This window comes from Rhinopithecus roxellana, chromosome 2, assembly GCF_007565055.1.
Source record: "Rhinopithecus roxellana isolate Shanxi Qingling chromosome 2, ASM756505v1, whole genome shotgun sequence".
In the NCBI taxonomy this organism is placed as follows: domain Eukaryota; kingdom Metazoa; phylum Chordata; class Mammalia; order Primates; family Cercopithecidae; genus Rhinopithecus; species Rhinopithecus roxellana.
The window spans coordinates 82,034,255-82,051,210 of record NC_044550.1 but is presented as its reverse complement, the minus strand read 5'-3'; the positions used below and the strand labels follow the sequence as shown (position 1 = coordinate 82,051,210).

General features: G+C 40.1%; 1 pseudogene; it reads left to right on the top strand.

The window, feature by feature from the left end:
• The first annotated feature begins 16,056 nt into the window (after positions 1-16,056).
• LOC115893882 lies at positions 16,057-16,457 on the top strand (annotated as a pseudogene).
• Positions 16,458-16,956: the final 499 nt, after the last annotated feature.

Genomic DNA, 16,956 nt, shown 5'->3' with positions numbered 1-16,956 from the left:
TCAGGAAAGAAGAAAGAAGAATTCATTGAAGAAGAAAAGAACAGCAGTATGGCAGTGATTAAACACAAGTTTTTGAGTCAATAATACTTGGGTGTCTCTAGTGTTGTTCCTAGTTGTGTTACATCAATGTCTTCCTTCATAACATAATTGTACCTGTCTCATGGAATTGTAGAGATTAATTGAGAAACCATTTGTAAAGATCTGAGTATACTACTTGGCACATAACACATGTTCAGTTATCTACTACTATTTTATACATTTTCCAAAACATACTTTTTCAACGTTGGAAAGGCTTTTTATACAAGATGAAAGATGGAGATTATAAAGCATTCCTAATGGCTAGAACTAATGAAGATTTGTGGGTTCACCTGTGTATATTTAGTTTCAAATGATTTGTGTTTTGAATAGTTAGTACATTTACATGATTTGAAATTCAGAAAGTACTAAAAACTATACAGCGAAAGGTACACACTAAAAGGACCCCCTCCCACCTCTGTATGTCAGTTACCCAGTACCATTTCTCATGAGGCAATCAATGTTAGCACTTGCTGATGAATCCATCCAAAGATATGTTATGCATATACCAACAAATAAATATGAATACAATCTCTCTCTTTTACACAAATAGTAGCATACTCTACACTTTGATTTTTACTACACTCACTATTTTTGCTTCACAGTATACATCTTATACATCATTCCATATTGATATGGCTCTGCAGTATTCCTTATTTTATTTAACCTGTCTTTTATTAATAGAAATGTAGGTTGTTTTCAGGCTTTTGCTATTACAAAAATATGTCACAACAAATAACCTATGTGTGCATGCTTTAGCATGTATGTATATGCTATAAATATCTGTAGGATAAATTCTGTATGTCTGCAGCAGAAATTCCCAGAAGACCTGCGGGGTCATTGGGTATATATAATTGTAATTTTGATGATTATTTGCAAATTATTCCCCATAGAAGTTACATCATCATATATACCAACAAACAATGTATCTGGACATTTAAAATTCCTTTTTTTTGTTGAGACAGAGCGTTGCTCTGTCGCCCAGGCTGGGGTGCAGTGGCGCAATCTCAGCTCAGTGTAAGCTCCGCCTCCCATGTTCATGCCATTTTCCTGCCTCAGCCTCCCAAGTAGCTGGGACTACAGGTGCCCACCACCACGTCTGGCTAATTTTTTGTATTTTTAGTAGAGATGGGGTTTCACCGTGTTAGCCAGGATGGTCTCCATCTCCTGACCTCCTGATCTACCCGCCTCAGCCTCCTAAAGTGCTGGGATTACAGGCGTGAGGCACCACGCCCGGCCTAAAATTCTTTTTCAAAACTACTAACAGACCAAAGGTTCAGCTAGCTCAACAGTCCATGAGTCTGTCTAGATATACTTTGAGCTTCACATCCTTTTTTTAGTAATAAGCTCCACACAGGAGGAGATCTCGGAGAGATTTCTTTTTGTATCCATGGCAACACTTACCTACTTAGAAGCCTCAAATTATTGTTCCTAGGTTACAAAAGTAAAAACTCTGGATTAAAACATTCTGCCCACTCCATGTTTTAAATAGAAAAGAGATAAGAAAAATCTGTGTTGGAAAACAGTGGTACACACACTGCTTCAGGTACTTGAGGATTGCTCAATTTAGGCATTTTCTTAGTGCATTTTGGAATATATTTTTCTGCTTTCTGAGGCTCTCTTCAGTTTTGCTCTCTGGCTTTTGAGAAAGAGACTAATTTATTTGCTTTACTGGCTGAACATAGAGCAGGTCCAGGGTAGGAGTGGGATGATTATGGGTTTGTCCTGAATTCTTAGCCCCTCCTTTAAGCAGGTAAATGTGCTATACTGTGGTATGGTCCTCAATGACTTAAATGCATTTGAATTTATTTTTGCTACTAAGACTTAAATTGGAATTAACAGTATTATCCAAGTACAAAAATGTGTCTACTTATCCAATTATTTTTTATTTAAATAGTAATTAGAAAAAAATCAACTGAGCATTTGGAAAATCTCACAGGGAAGAAGTAAACACATGTATAATCCTTAGTGTTATTAGCTGCAGTTACAAAAAAACAAAGTCCCTTTAAGATGTCCTGCTTTGAAAACATCAGAGGCATGTATGTATGTGCTCCTGCCACTCGGAATCCACAAGTAAAAATCTGCCTATTTGCAGAAATGATTCAATTGACTGTAAACATATTTGTTTGCAACATTGAACAGCCCATTTGTGAATGTGTGCCCATCTCCAGATGAACTGTCTTGCACATAGGCCAAGTCATTGGAAGGTATTTAAAACCAAAAGTTTCTGTGGGGCTAGGCTCTCACTACAATCCACTTCTTTCACAGTGTTGATTTTAAACTCAAATTCAGCATTAAGTGAGGTCTGATTTAGTTGGTCCAGTTTTATAATGCTTTTCAGAGTGAAGCATCAAAAAGCATTGTTGTTTCCTTATTGGTACAAAATTAGTCTTTGAATTGTGGATAACTTGTAATTTCAGTTAAAAGAGAAAAATAAAAGCAAAACTAGCTTATTGTATGACAATAACTCAAATCAGTGATTTGCCACACATAAGAACAAAAACTTGACTGATGTAACAAATGTTTTTTGCTTTTTATCTATATTTTTTAACATCATAAATACAGCTACTGAAACATTTTCTGACTGCAAGTAATCAATACAGCCCCACTGATCTTTTCAAGGTTCTCTCCAGGAACTGATGTAGAGTTGAAACGTGAACTATAGCAAATGAATTGCGGTTACTTTATTTACATGAATAATAGTCCCTTTTTAAAAAAGAAAAAAGAGCCACAAAAACTCCAGCAAATAAATTTTTAGAATAATTGCTCAAAGTAGCTTAGGAAAAAAAGAAATTAATTGGTTCAACTAGCCAAACATGAAAAGTAATTTTGACTTATGACCTAAAATTCAATAACTCCATCTCCAAAGGCCTGGTAATTATTGAAAAAATGCTGCTCTGTGTATCTTTTCTTAATGTACAGTAAGCTTAATTTGACATAAAAATTGAAATGTATCAAACAAATTTTAAAAAAAGAATAAGAGAAGGCAATTTGATCAGAGAACATTCAGACAAGGCTACTTGTATATGTATTTTATTCTATATTTTTCTCAGAAAAATAAAACTAGCTTTAAATAGTCACTGGTTTTATTTCAGGACTATGACTGGAGCTTCTCTTCACTGCAATATAGAACAGCATCAAAGGCAAATAAGACCAATAGAATCACATTGCCAATGCTGCCCTCGTTTCATTGTGTGCACACCATCGAACAGGCAGATGAAGAGGATCCTTGTCTTGGGTAGATTCAGTAGTTTTTTAAAAAGTCCAACAGTGTTCATTGTTTAGTAATAATATTTTTGTACCCTGGGCTCTACCTAATTATTCTTCCTAAACCAATTTTTATATATAGGCAAAGGTTGAACATATACAATACACCTTCAGGGGTTTTCCTTTTAAAATATAATGTATCTACACTACGGGTGAAGCAGCATAGCATAGTAGATGAACTTAGGAGTCAGTGAAGCCTTGGTTCAAGTTTTGTCAAGTTAATATAATTTTAGTATTTTCATATTTGAAATAGAAATAATAAAACTTCCTAGAGTGACAATTAAACAAGATAACATATGCAAAACATAGTTCCTTAAATAAAATGGAGTGTTAACAAATAGAGGCTATCACTATTACAGTATGCTATCTGAATATTTCTTAGGCACCATATACCGTTGGCCCCCTGTATATCCGCAGGTTCTGCATTTGCAGATTCAACCAACCGTGGGTTGAAAATATGTGCAAAAAAAATTTTAAATAGCAATACACCGATAAAAAATACAAATAAAAACAATACAACAAATATTTACATGGCATTTACATTGTATTAGGTATTATGAGTAATCTAGAGATGACCAAGTATACCAGAAGATATGCATAGGTTGCAGGCAAATATGACATCATTTTATACAAGGGACTTGAACACCGTGGATTTTGGTATCTGCGGGGATCTTGGAACCAATTCCCCCTTTCCCGCTCCCCCACCCCATGCCATGGATACTGAGGGAGGGCTATTCTGTAGTACATATTTAAATTAGACCCCTAAAGGGAAACAACCACATCTGTAACGCCATGGAATTTCCATTCATCAATTAAATGGCAAACGACGTGCATGGCACTGTAACAGATGTGCCAATTGCCATCTAATTGGCAATAACAAAATGTATATATGCAAAATATGGCCTTAGATACCGTCAGCTAAAAATGTAAAATTGTGCCATATGGGCGGTTAGGGAAGAAGCACAGTATAAAGTAGCAAATGGTTAGTACATATAAAATATGCTGAAGGAATAAAGAGTGGAAGTGAGAATGCGGTCAAGGGTCCTCAGGAAAGTTAACATTTTAGGATTCTCAATTATAAGCGATAGAAACCTAACACAAAGTAGCTTAGGGGGAAAAATAAATTAGTTGGTACAAGTAACTAAACCGTGGTAAGGGTCAGGGCATATTTGCGCCTGTGGTAATACTAAAACCAGGCACTCTAACGCCAACATTTTTTTTTTTTTTTTCATTTTCCTCCTACTGTTGCTTTTCTCTATATGTCAACTTCATTTTCTTAGACTGACTTTTTCCACGAGGCTAGGAAATTACTAAGCAAAGGGAAAAGTCAAGCCAGGAACTAGGTCAGACAAACCTGCCTCCAATTTTATTTCTAAATAAGATAGCTGCAAAGCTACATACCTCCCTCACAATTTGCCCACAAGGAAATTCCTTGTGGGCCTCAAGATCTTTACCCTAAAACAGTTCTGTTGAACTTCATCCTGTTCGCTTACCTTCACAGATGTGAGCAGAAGCTCATCCCTCTGCTCACCTAAGACAAATGCTTCCTCTGCCCTAATATTCATGTAAAAATGCAGATTCACTGAGCCAGACTAAATTGTGTATTCAGTGAAAGGATGATCAAGGACTCAAAAAGAATGTAACCCTTTGTCTCTCATCTACCAGTGTCCTAGAAGCCCCTTGCTTTGAGTTGTCCCGTCTTTCCAGAACGAACCAATGTACATCTTACATGTATTGATTGATGCCTTATGCCTCCCTAAAATGTATAAAAGCAAGCTGTACCCCGACTACATTGGGCACATGTTGTCAGGACCTCCTGTGACTGTGTCATGGGTGTGTCCTTAACCTTGGCAAAATAAAATTTCTAAATTGATTAAGATCTGTCAGGTATTCTAGGGTTCATATCATGGATAGCAGGTTTAGGGAGTAGCCACTACCAACAGAACCAAGATAAGGAAGCCCATTCAGGGCTGACATCCAGACCTCGTAGAAACAGCAAGGACTTAGCTCACTGGATGGCAGAGAAGTTTGTGGGGGTGCCATACTGATGAAACTTGCTGGAAATCCACCTCATGAAGTGCTGGGGAAGCTGTTCATGGAGAAATACCTTGTTGCCCGCACTTCACTGTCAAGTCACCAAAGAGGTGCCATGAAGAGCTGTTCATAGGGAGGTGCCATATGCTAATAATCACTGGGTGCAACTGGGTGTGGCTGACTGCTGCAGGAGCCTGACAAGAAGAGAACACTGCAACCAGGGAGAGAAACTCTTTTCTTCCCCAGCCAGCGTCCCCCCAACACCCTGTACTGACAAAGCTTAACATCATGCCAACTGGCAAAGGAGAAAGTCCAGCTTCATTATTATGGCGCAGGCAGTGAAGGGTGGATTTGGAGCTAAGAAGCAATAAACTAGTAACTGACATGGAGTATTTATGGAATTTTCTTAAATACCCATCTTGAAGAAATACCATCCATCAGTCTTATGCTGCTCTACTTAAATACAACTTAGCCAGAGAAGGAGAAGGGGATAGAGTGTCTCAAAAGGCTCTGCAAATTCTGCAGGTGGAAGGAAACTACTTAAAAATTAAAAGAGGCCAGGCGCAGTGGCTCACGCCTATAATCCCAGCACTTTGGGAGGCTGAGGTGGGCAGATCACCTGAGGTCGGGAGTTTGAGACCAGCCTGACCGACATGGAGAAACCTCATCTCTACTAAAAATACAGTTAGCCAGCGTGGTGGTGCATACCTGTAATCCCAACTACTCTAAAGGCTGAGGCAGGAGAATCACTTGAACCCGGGAGGTGGAGGCTGCAGTGAGCTGAGATGGCGCCAATGCACTCCAGCCTGGGCAACAAGAGCAAAACTCCGTCTCAAAAAAAGAAAGGGGGGGGGGAAGAGAGAGAGAGAGAAAGAAAAAATTTAAAAGAAAGGGGGCCGGGTGCAGTGGCTCATGCTTGTAATCTCAGCACTTTGGGAGGCTGAGGTGGGCAGATCACCTGAGGTCAGGAGTTCGAGACTAGCCTGACCGACATGGAGAAGCCCTGTCTCTACTAAAATACAAAATTAGCCAGGCGTGGTGACACATGCCTGTAATCCCAGCTACTCAGGAGGATGAGGCAGGAGAATCTCTTGAACCTGAGAGGCGGAGTTTGTGGTGAGCCAAGATCGTGACATTGCACTCTGGCCTGGGCAACAAGAGTGAAACTCCGTCTCAAAAAAAAGAAAAGAAAAGAAAGGAAGAAAGAGAGAAAGGGTTAAATATCTTGCCACTAGAAGAGCTTTTTGGTTCAGGATAGATGACTGAAGATGGACATTTGGTAGTCTCTCTCTTTTATCTGGGGAGTGTTCTGGAAATATATTAATAGAACTTCTGCTCTACAAATAAAATTGGAATTATACTTCTATAATTTTTATTTTACAAGAATGTGTTACATACTCTAAGAAAAAGAGTCTTCAGCATTTATTTTATATGGAAATCCATTCATTAAGACAGGAGGCATTATAGGTGGTGGTTAAGCATGTTGAAAAACAAGTGTATAAGTTCAAACTGAGATGAAAGATGATTTGGGTTGAGTTAACCAAGGAGCAAAACTTAGCCATTTTTTCTTCTTTTTTGGTTCAGTCTTTACTCTTTATAAAAGAAGAAGGGAATGTTGCTGCATGTTACAGATTGCAAAGGGTAGTATTGTATCAGCCACAGTCCAGTCAGGAAGGAAAACAAACAAACAAAAAACAGTGCTAGGTATTTGAACAGGGGAGATTATAGAGAGAGAATTGATTACTCAAGTGCTGTAAAACTGGAAGAGCAAAAATGGAGCCCTGGGGTAACCCAGAGAGAACAGCAGAAACAACTACCTTCAGGTCTCAGGAAATAAAAGGGAAGATATTGAGATGACCACTCATCTCCTCGAAGAAAGGGCCTCCTGAGCTGGGGATAAGGCCTCTGAGAAGTGCACACTGCCTGGCACCTCTGAGAGGGTAATGAGGCTTCTTCTGGGGGTGACAGAAAAAGCTAGGCCAACATAAAAACAGCAAGAAGTCAGAAAAACGTCACTTCTCCTCCCCAACTTTCCAATCTCCCTCTTGCGCCTCGGATTTGCAGAATTTAACAGATTGCCAACTGGCGAAGGAGCTCGGGACATGTAATTTGCAAAGTCCCAGTCCTGGCATCAGTGAGCAGCTACAAAAGGATCTATTTGGGATCGAGAGGCAATAGGTGAATAGTTGTCTTAGTAAGCTCAGGAGCATAACTTACCATTTTTTTGTTCTTTCTTGTTTTTTTCTTTCCATGTTACAGTAAGGGAAGAAGTCACCACACATCCCAGGTGGAGGAGGGAACATGACTTTGGCTCACTTCAGCACCCTCACCATTGTTCCAGATATACAAGGCCCTCCTTGGACCTCAACAAGACTTAAGCCGCTGCAGAGACGGTGTAGATGTGGAGTGGCTGGTTGGGGACAGAGTGAAACTCCTGGAATCAGATGGTGATCTGCTGATAAGCTGGGTCCTTGCCAGCCAACAGAGTCCATGCGTGCAAGAGCCTGGAGTCTCCCCGTGTGAAAGCTTGGGGCTGGTTAGTCAGTAAGCCTCACAGTAATCCTTAGTCCTGTTAGATATGAGTTATAAATTTCTTTTCAAAGAATTAATATGTCAGTATGTTCAATTCTTTGCCTTTTACTTTTAAACTTAACTTCCTCATAAAACAACCTTTTCCGATTACCTACTCCTCCCTGACTCATTCCTATCACCTGCTCCACCCTAATTCATTCTGACCACCTGCCCCACCCTAACTCATTCTGACCACCTGCCCCACCCTAACTCATTCTGACCACCTGCCCCACCCTAACTCATTCTGACCACCTGCTCCACCCTACCTCTTTCCGATTACTTGCTACTTGCTCTGCCCTGACTCCCAGCAAAGCACTCACCCCGTCATTCTCTTTAAATTAGCCAGTTGGAATTAGTTTAGCCTGTGTGGTCTAACCCTAGCCAACAGCAGCCACCACCACGTTGGTCAGGGATACGAACCCCTTCCCCTCCCGTGTCCAACTGTGCACTCACCATTGTTCCATCTGTAAGGGCGCACCATTCTATATAGAAGTAACTTGCCTTGCTGAGAATTAAAAATATTCCAGTGCTATTTCTTTTGCAGCACTGAAACTTTATATATAATAGTCCCCTGCACTTCTTGCGCACCAGGCTCCTACTTTCTATGACATTTTTTCCTACGTTTATGTCCCAAGCACCAGTTCCTATCATCTCACTTCACATGCTTTCTGCTTTTTTTTTTTGTACATAGTAACACACAAATCAAATACCTATTCTTAATTTCTTTCGCAATAGATTTTGTTTTGTTTTGTTTTGTTTTTTGAGACTGACTCTTGCTCTGTCACCCAGGCTGGAGTGCAGTGGTGTGATCTCAGCTCACTGCAACTTCTACCTCCTGGGTTCAAGCAATTCTCTTGCCTCAGCCTCCCAAGTAGCTGGCATTGCAGGCGTGCACCACCACTCCTGGCTAATTTTTGTGGTTTTAGTAGAGACGGGGTTTCACCATGTTGCCCAGGCTAGTCTTGAACTCCTGGGCTCAAGCAGTCCACCCGCCTAGGCCTCCCAAAGTACTCGGATTACAAGCGTGAGCCACAGGCCCCACAATAGATCTTGATGGCTCATTAAAACTTGTGCTTAGAGCAATAGCTTTATAGGCTAGTGGTCAGTCTTCAAACAGGTGAGGGAAATACCTTCATTCCATTCTCAGGCGTGGCAGTAGATGTGCCTTTCCTGGAATGTGTTTATTGCAAAGAAAGAGAAAGAAAACATTAAAACAAGAAGTTCATGTCCTGCTACATTTTCTCATTTTACTAGTGTTTTATCTTTTCTTGTACTTTATTGTCTACTTCTTCATCTTAGATTATCTATGGATAAGATTTTTATAAAAATGGATAATTAGGGGACTGAATGCACTATTTATAAAGTTACAAGTATTTATCCTAGAAGATAATACCAGATAAGCTTATTATATTACCAAATAATGAGTTTAAACATGTTGACTGTTCTTGCTAATTGAGGAAAATGAAACAAACACTTACTGAATTGTTTGGAAACATGGTAGACTTTGGCACAAGAAAATGTTACTCACTTTGTACAACTGAGCCTCGTAGTAGACCCAAAAGCAAATACAGGAGTCTCCCTTTATTTCAGGTTTTGCTTTCCGCAATTTAAGTTCCCCACGGTACAGTACAATAAGATATTTTCAAAGAAAGAAAGGGAAAGACCACATTCACATAACTTTTATTACAGTATTTTGTTATAATTATTCTCTTTTATTTGCCAAGTTTATAAATTAAACTTTATCATAAGTATGCATTAATATGTATAGAAAAAAACAATAGAATGTATTGGTTTCGGTACTGTCTACAGTTTCAGTCATCCACTGGGGTTGTGGAATGTATCTCCCTCCCAGTAAGGGGAGACTACTATAATAAAATGCACTTTAAAAAATTTTAAGTTTATTTGAAATACTTACACTATTTATTTATTTATTTATTTATTTATTTATTTATTTATTTATTTATGTTTTTTGAGACAGAGTCTCATCTATCCCCCAGGCTGGAGTGCAGTGGTGCGATATCAACTCACTGTAACCTCCGCCTCCCGGGTTCAAGTAATTCTCATGACTTAGCCTCCCCCAAGTAGATGGGATTACAGGCGCCTGCCACCACACCTGGCTAATTTTTGTATTTTTAGTAGAGATGAGGTTTCGCCATGTTGACCAGGCTGGTCTTGAACTTCTGATATCAGGTAATCTGCCTGCCTTGGCCTCCCAAAGTGCTAGGATTGCAGGTGTGAGCCCCACTACACCTGGCCCATTTTTATTTATTTTTTATGGCAACTCTATTGAGGTATAATTCGTATCTCACAAAATTCACCTTTTTAAAGTGCACAATTTCACGGTTTTGGTATATTCATAGAGATGCACAACCTTTACCCTGATCTAATTTTAAAATACTTTCACCTGTCCTCAAAAATCTTACCTATTAACAGCCACTCCCCATTCCTCCCACTCCTCAACTCCCTCTACTTTCTGTCTGTATGGATTTGCCTTTTCTTGACATTTCATATAAAGGGGATCACACATGTGGCTTTTTGTGCCAGGCTTGTTTCATTTAGCATATTTTCAAGGTTCACCGTTTTGCTGTTGTATTTGTACTTTCATTTTAATTGTATTATACGGATATACCATATTTATTTATTAATCCATCAGTTGATGGACATTTGGGTTATCTCTACTTTTCAGTTATTATGAATAATGTTGCTATGAACATTAGTATACAATTTTTATCTGGACACATGTTTTTAATTATCTTAAATGTATACCTTGAAGTATAATTGTTTGATCATATGATAATTCTATATTTAAGATTTTAGGAAACTGGCAAACTTGTTTTCCAAAGTGACTGTAACATTTTACAATCCCTCTAGCAAGTGTGAGGGTTCCAATTTCTCCACATCCTTACCAAAACTTGCTATTGTTGCTATTGTCTGTCTTTTTTATTATAACCATCCTAGTATGTGTGAAGTGGCATCTCATCACGGTTTTGATTTGTATTTCCATGATAAGTAATGAAAATCTTTTCATGTGCTTATTTGCTATTTTTACATCTTTTTTGGAGAAATGGCTATTCAAATCTACTGCTTATTTTTAATAGGGTTGTCTTTTTATTCAGTTGTAGCAGTTCTTTATATATTCTCAATAAAATCTCTTACTAGATATATGATTTATAAATATTTTCTCCCAAGAATTATCTTTTGGGCCGGGCGCGGTGGCTCAAGCCTGTAATCCCAGCACTTTGGGAGGCCGAGACGGGCGGATCACAAGGTCAGGAGATCGAGACCATCCTGGCTAACACAGTGAAACCCCGTCTCTACTAAAAATACAAAAAAACTAGCCGGGCGAGGTGGCGGGCTCCTGTAGTCCCAGCCACTCGGGAGGCTGAGGCAGGAGAATGGCGTGAACCCGGGAGGCGGAGCTTGCAGTGAGCTGAGATCCGGCCACTGCACTCCAGCCCCGGCGACAGAGTGAGACTCCGTCTCAAAAAAAAATAATAATAAATAAATAAATAAATAAATTAGAGGATTAGCTTCTCAATTTCTGCCAAGGTAGCTGGGATTTTGGTAGGAATTATGTTGAATTTGTAGATCAATTTTTGTAGTATTGCCATCTTAACAATATTAAGTCTTCTGGCCAGGCACGGTGGCTCACGCCTGTAAACCCAGCACTTTGGGAGGCCGAGGTGGCCGGATCACCAGGTTAGGAGTTCTAGACCAACCTGACCAACATGATGAAACCACATCTCTGTTAAAAAATACAAAAATTATCTGGGCATGGTGGCGCATGCCTGTAATCCCAGCTGCTCAGGAGGCCAAGGCAGGAGAATCACTTGAACCCGGGAGGTAGAGGTTTCAGTGAGCTGAGATCGTGCCACTGCCCTTCAGCCTGGGTGACAGAGCTAAACTCTGTCTCGGAAAAAAAAAAAAATTAAGTCTTCTGATCCATGAGCATTAATATCTTTCTATGTGTTTATATCTCCTTTAATTTCTTTCAACAATGCTTTATATTTTTTAGCATACAATTTTCAAACTTCTTTTGTGAATTATTTTCTAAGATTTTATTCTTTTTGATGCTATTATAAACAGAATTTTTTAAATGTCATTTTTGGATTGTTTATTGCTAGTGTGTAGAAATACAATTGGTTTTGGATTGATCATGTATCTTGCAACCTTACTAAACTCATGTATTGATCCTTACAGTGTTTTGTGGATTCTATTTTATTTTTTCCAGTGTGAAAATGCACCTTTGGTATGTATGTCAAATATGTACTTCCTTCACTTTTAGGAAACTCTTTCTTGGCTGGGCGTGGTGCCTCCTGTCTGTAATCCCAGCACTTTGGGAGGCCAAGGCAGGTGGATCATGAGGGCAGGAGTTCCAGACCAGCCTGACCAACATGGTGAAACCCCATCTCGACTAAAAAGACAAAAAATTAGCCAGGCATGGTGGAGCACACCTGTAATTCCAGCTACTCGGGAGGCTGAGGAAGGAGAATCGCTTGAACCCAGGAGGCGGAGATTGCAGTGAGCCAAGATCGCGCCACACTCCAGCCTGGGTGACAGAGTGGGACTCCATCTCAAAAAACAAACAAACAAACAAACAAACAAACAATTTCTCTCCAGCTGGGTTTGGTGGCTCATTCCTGTAACCCCAGCACTTTGGGAGGCCAAGGCAGACTGATCACTTGAGGTCAGGAGTTCAACACAAGCCTGGCCAACGTGGTGAAACTCTGTCTCTACTAAAAATACAAAAATTAGCCAGGTGTGGCAGCGTGCGCCTGTAGTCTCAGCTTCTCAGGAGGCTGAGGCATGAGAATCGCTTGAACCTGGATGGCAGAGGTGGCAATGAGCCAAGATCACGCCACTGCACTCCAGCCTGGGTGACAGAGTGAGACTTCGTCTCAAAAGAAAAAAAAAAGCAGGGAAACTAGACTTCTTTTGTGGCCCAAACTGAAAAGTTTTGTGAACATAACAATACTCATTGTATTTGTTTTCAAATTTCTGCTTCTGGCCAAGTTGGAGTAATAGAGATCTTACTTACCTTTCCTCCTGAAATGACAAAGAAAAAAAGTCAAGAAAATATATGAAAGAATAATTTTCAAGACACTGGACATTAGACAACAAAGGACAGCAATCACAGAGGTGGGAAACAGATGAAGTAAGCCTATAATTACCTCAGCTTATTGCCTTGAGAGAGTTTTCAGACCATGGCACAGGGAGGGGAAATTCAAGTGAAATACAGGGACTCCCTGAGTTGAGTAGATGGCACTAAGAGTCCCAGAGAGCAAGGCAACTCCAATTCACTGGACACAGTACAATAGAGAAGAGGGCAGCATAGAGAAATAACTGTGACGATTTGTGGAGAATTCTTGTAACCAATGCATGCATGGGAGGAAACCACCCAAGGCCAGGGAAACAACCTCCTGAGAAGATTAGAGAAAACAATGTCCAGTATAGAGACAGTGTAAGGAGAGTGATGGTTCCTCCTAGCCACACTGGAAAATCTCATAATTCATGAGACATTGGTTAGAATACTCAGAAAGGTCTAGCCTCAGTAGTGGATATAAATTAACCCTAAGCTAAATGCTGCTCTGGTCCCACCTAACAAATCCTAAAAGCAAGAGCCCCACCAAACTGAATACTCAACCAAAGAAGAAATACAAATGACATACAAGTACATGAAAGGAGGCTCCACATCATTAGTCATTAAGGAAATACAAAGTAAAACTGCAATGAAATGCCACTGCATACTCATTAGAGTGGTTAATATTTAAAAAGTCTGTCACGCCTGTAATCCCAGCACTTCGGGAGGCTGAGGTGGGTGGATCGTGAGGTCAGAAGATCGAGACCATCCTGGCTAACACGGTGAAACTCCATCTCTACTAAAAATACAAAAAAAAAAAGAAAAAAAAAATTAGCCGGGCATGATGGCGGGTGCCTGTAGTCCCAGCTACTCTGGAGGCTGAGGCAGGAGAATGGCATGAACCTGGGAGGCAGAGCTTGAGGTGAGCCAAGGTCACACCACTGCACTCCAGCCTGGGCCACCGAGTAAGATTCCATCTCAAAGTAAATAAATAAATAAATAAATAAATAAATAAATAAATAAATAAAAAGGCTGACCATACCAAGTGTTGGAGAAGATGTGAAGGAACAGTACTCTTATGTACTGTTGCTGTAACCAATGAAAATAAAATGGTACAACTCACTTGGAACAGTTTGGTAGTTTTTTTTCATTGTTCTTAGAAAGTTAAATGTTCACTTACCATGTGACATATGACCTAGTCATTACACTTCTAGGTAATTTGCCTGAGAAAAGTGAAGAGTGCATTGTAGCTTTATTTTTATAGCCCAAACCTGGAAACAACCCAAATATACAACAGCTGAATGGATAAACAATTTGTGGTATGTTCATACAGTGGAATGCTACTCAGCCAAAAAAAAGAAAAAGAAAAAAACTACTGATACATGAAATGAACAGATCAGTTCAGAATAATTGTGCTGAGTGAAATGTCAGACAAAAAAAGAGCCCATATAGTATAATTCAATTTATATAAAAACTCTAGAAAATACAAACTAATCTACAGTAACAAAGAACAGATCAGTAGTTATCTGGAAACTTGAGGAGTGTGAATGTGTGTGTGTCTGTGTGTGTGTGTTTGTATGTGTGTGTGCATGTGTGTGTGTGATATACAGGGATTACAAAAAAGGATAAGGAAACTTTGAGGGGTGATGGATATGTTCATTAGTTTGATTGTGGTGATAGTTTCATGGGCATATCATTATATCAAGATATCAAAATTTTACACTTTAAATATATACAGTTTATTGTGTCAATTGTATCTCAAAGTTGTTAAAAATTATTTTACTCAGGTTTTACAGTGCTTTTAACAGTAAGACGTTCAGGGCCAGGAGCAGTGACTCACACCTATAATCCCACCAATTTGGGAGGCAGAGGCCACCAATGCCCAGCTAATTTTTTGTGCCACCATACCCAGCTAATTTTTTTTTTTTGAAATGGAGTCTTGCTCTGTTGCCCAGGCTGGAGTGCAGTGGCACAATCTCGGCTCATCACAACCTCTGCCTCCTGGGTTCAAGAGATTCTCCTGCCTCAGTCTCCTGAGTAGCTGGAACTATAGGCACGTGCCACCATGCCTGGCTAATTTTTGTATTTTCAGTAGAGACGAGGTTTCACTGTGTTGGCCAGGCTGGTGTCGAGCTCCTGACCTTGTAATCCACCTGCCTCAGCCTCCCAAAGTGCTTGGATTACAGGAATGAGCCACCATGCCTGGGTTTTTTTTGTTTTTTTTGTTTTTTGTTTTTTGTTTTTGTTTTGAGACAGAGTCTCACTGTTGCCCAGGCTAGAGTACAGTGGTGCGATCTCAGCTCACTGCAACCTCTGCCTTCCAGATTCAAGTGATTCTCCTACTTCAGCCTCCCGAGTAGCTGGGATTACAGGCGCCCACCTCCACACTGGGCTCATTTTTGTATTTTTAGTAGAGACAAGGTTTCACCATGTTGGCCAGGGTGGTCTCGAACTCCTGACCTCCAGTGGTCTGCCCCCCTTGGCCTCCCAAAGTGCTGGGATTACAGGTGTGAGCCACTGTGCCCAGCCTTAATTTTTGTATTTTTAGTAGAGACAGGGTTTCACCACATTGGCCAGGCTGCTCTCAAACTCCTGACCTCAAGTGATCCACCTGACCTCAGGGTCCGAGACCTCATCCAAGGTGATCTACCCACCTTGGCCTCCCAAACTGCTGGGATTACAGGTGTGAACTACCACATCCAGCCTGAAGTAGGATATTAAAAACCCTGTTTTTAAACTTTTTTATTATAGAAAATTCCAAACATGTACAAAGTAAAAGGAATAATATAATGAACTCACGTGTGCTCATTACCTAAGTACAATTATTAATTCATGACGGATCTTTGATTAATTCATCACCATCTTCTACCTTCAATTTCAGTAATCTGCGGTTTTATATAGTTTTCCGGATGATTGTGATATGACACACACACAGAAACATACACATTGTATTTGAAGGCTGAATAGTAATTGTATTGTAATTGTATTGACATATTAGAATGTGTTTGACCAGGGGTGGCATCGCAACTATGGGAGCTCCCGGGGGAAAGATCAACCGGCCCCGAACCGAGCTGAAGAAGAAGTTGTTCAAAGGCCGGCGGGTGCTGAATCGGGAGCGGCGTCTGAGGCACGGGGTGGTTGGGGCTGTGATAGACCAAGGGCTGATCACGCGGCACCATCTCAAGAAGCGGGCGTCCAGTGCACGTGCCAACATTATTCTGTCAGGGAAGAAGCCAGAAAACTCCTCCAGCAGATCCGGCTTCCCCAGAAAGAGAAGGCAGCCATGGAAGTGGAAGCCCCTTCAAAGCCAGCCAGGACTAGTGAACCACAGCTCAAAAGGCAAAAGAAGACAAAAGCTCCCCAGGATGTAGAAATGAAGGACCTTGAAGATGAAAGCTAAACCTCTTCCAGTAGAAGATTCTCAACTGGAGCCAGCCTTCAGACTCAGTGGTTGTTTCAGATGACTTTGACAAAAGCAGTGCCCCTTTTCACTCTCCAGATTTCCTCCTACCTAATGGCCTACTGACCTCCCCTAGAGGGATGTCTTTGGGAGGGAAGACAGTACAGAAGAAAGATTGGAGAAGGGCCTCTCTAGCAGTCAACTCTATTTGTAATAAAGCCCTAGCACTCTTAAAAAAAAATCATAATCATAATCATGTGTTTGACCAAGTCTCTATTTTTAAATTATCTTCAATTTGTTTGGTTAGGAAGACAGTATTAAGTATTACTTAACATATAATCTTGGTCCACTGTTCTATATCAAATATTTAGGCCTCAACCTACAGGTTGAGGTTCCATAACCTGTGGTTATTTATGTATTTTCATTTGAAATACTTTCTTCTTTGAGCATTTCATTGGGAATACATGAAATCATTTAATGAATGTTTATTGAATGTTTAATCTGAATATACAAAAGCAAATATACTATT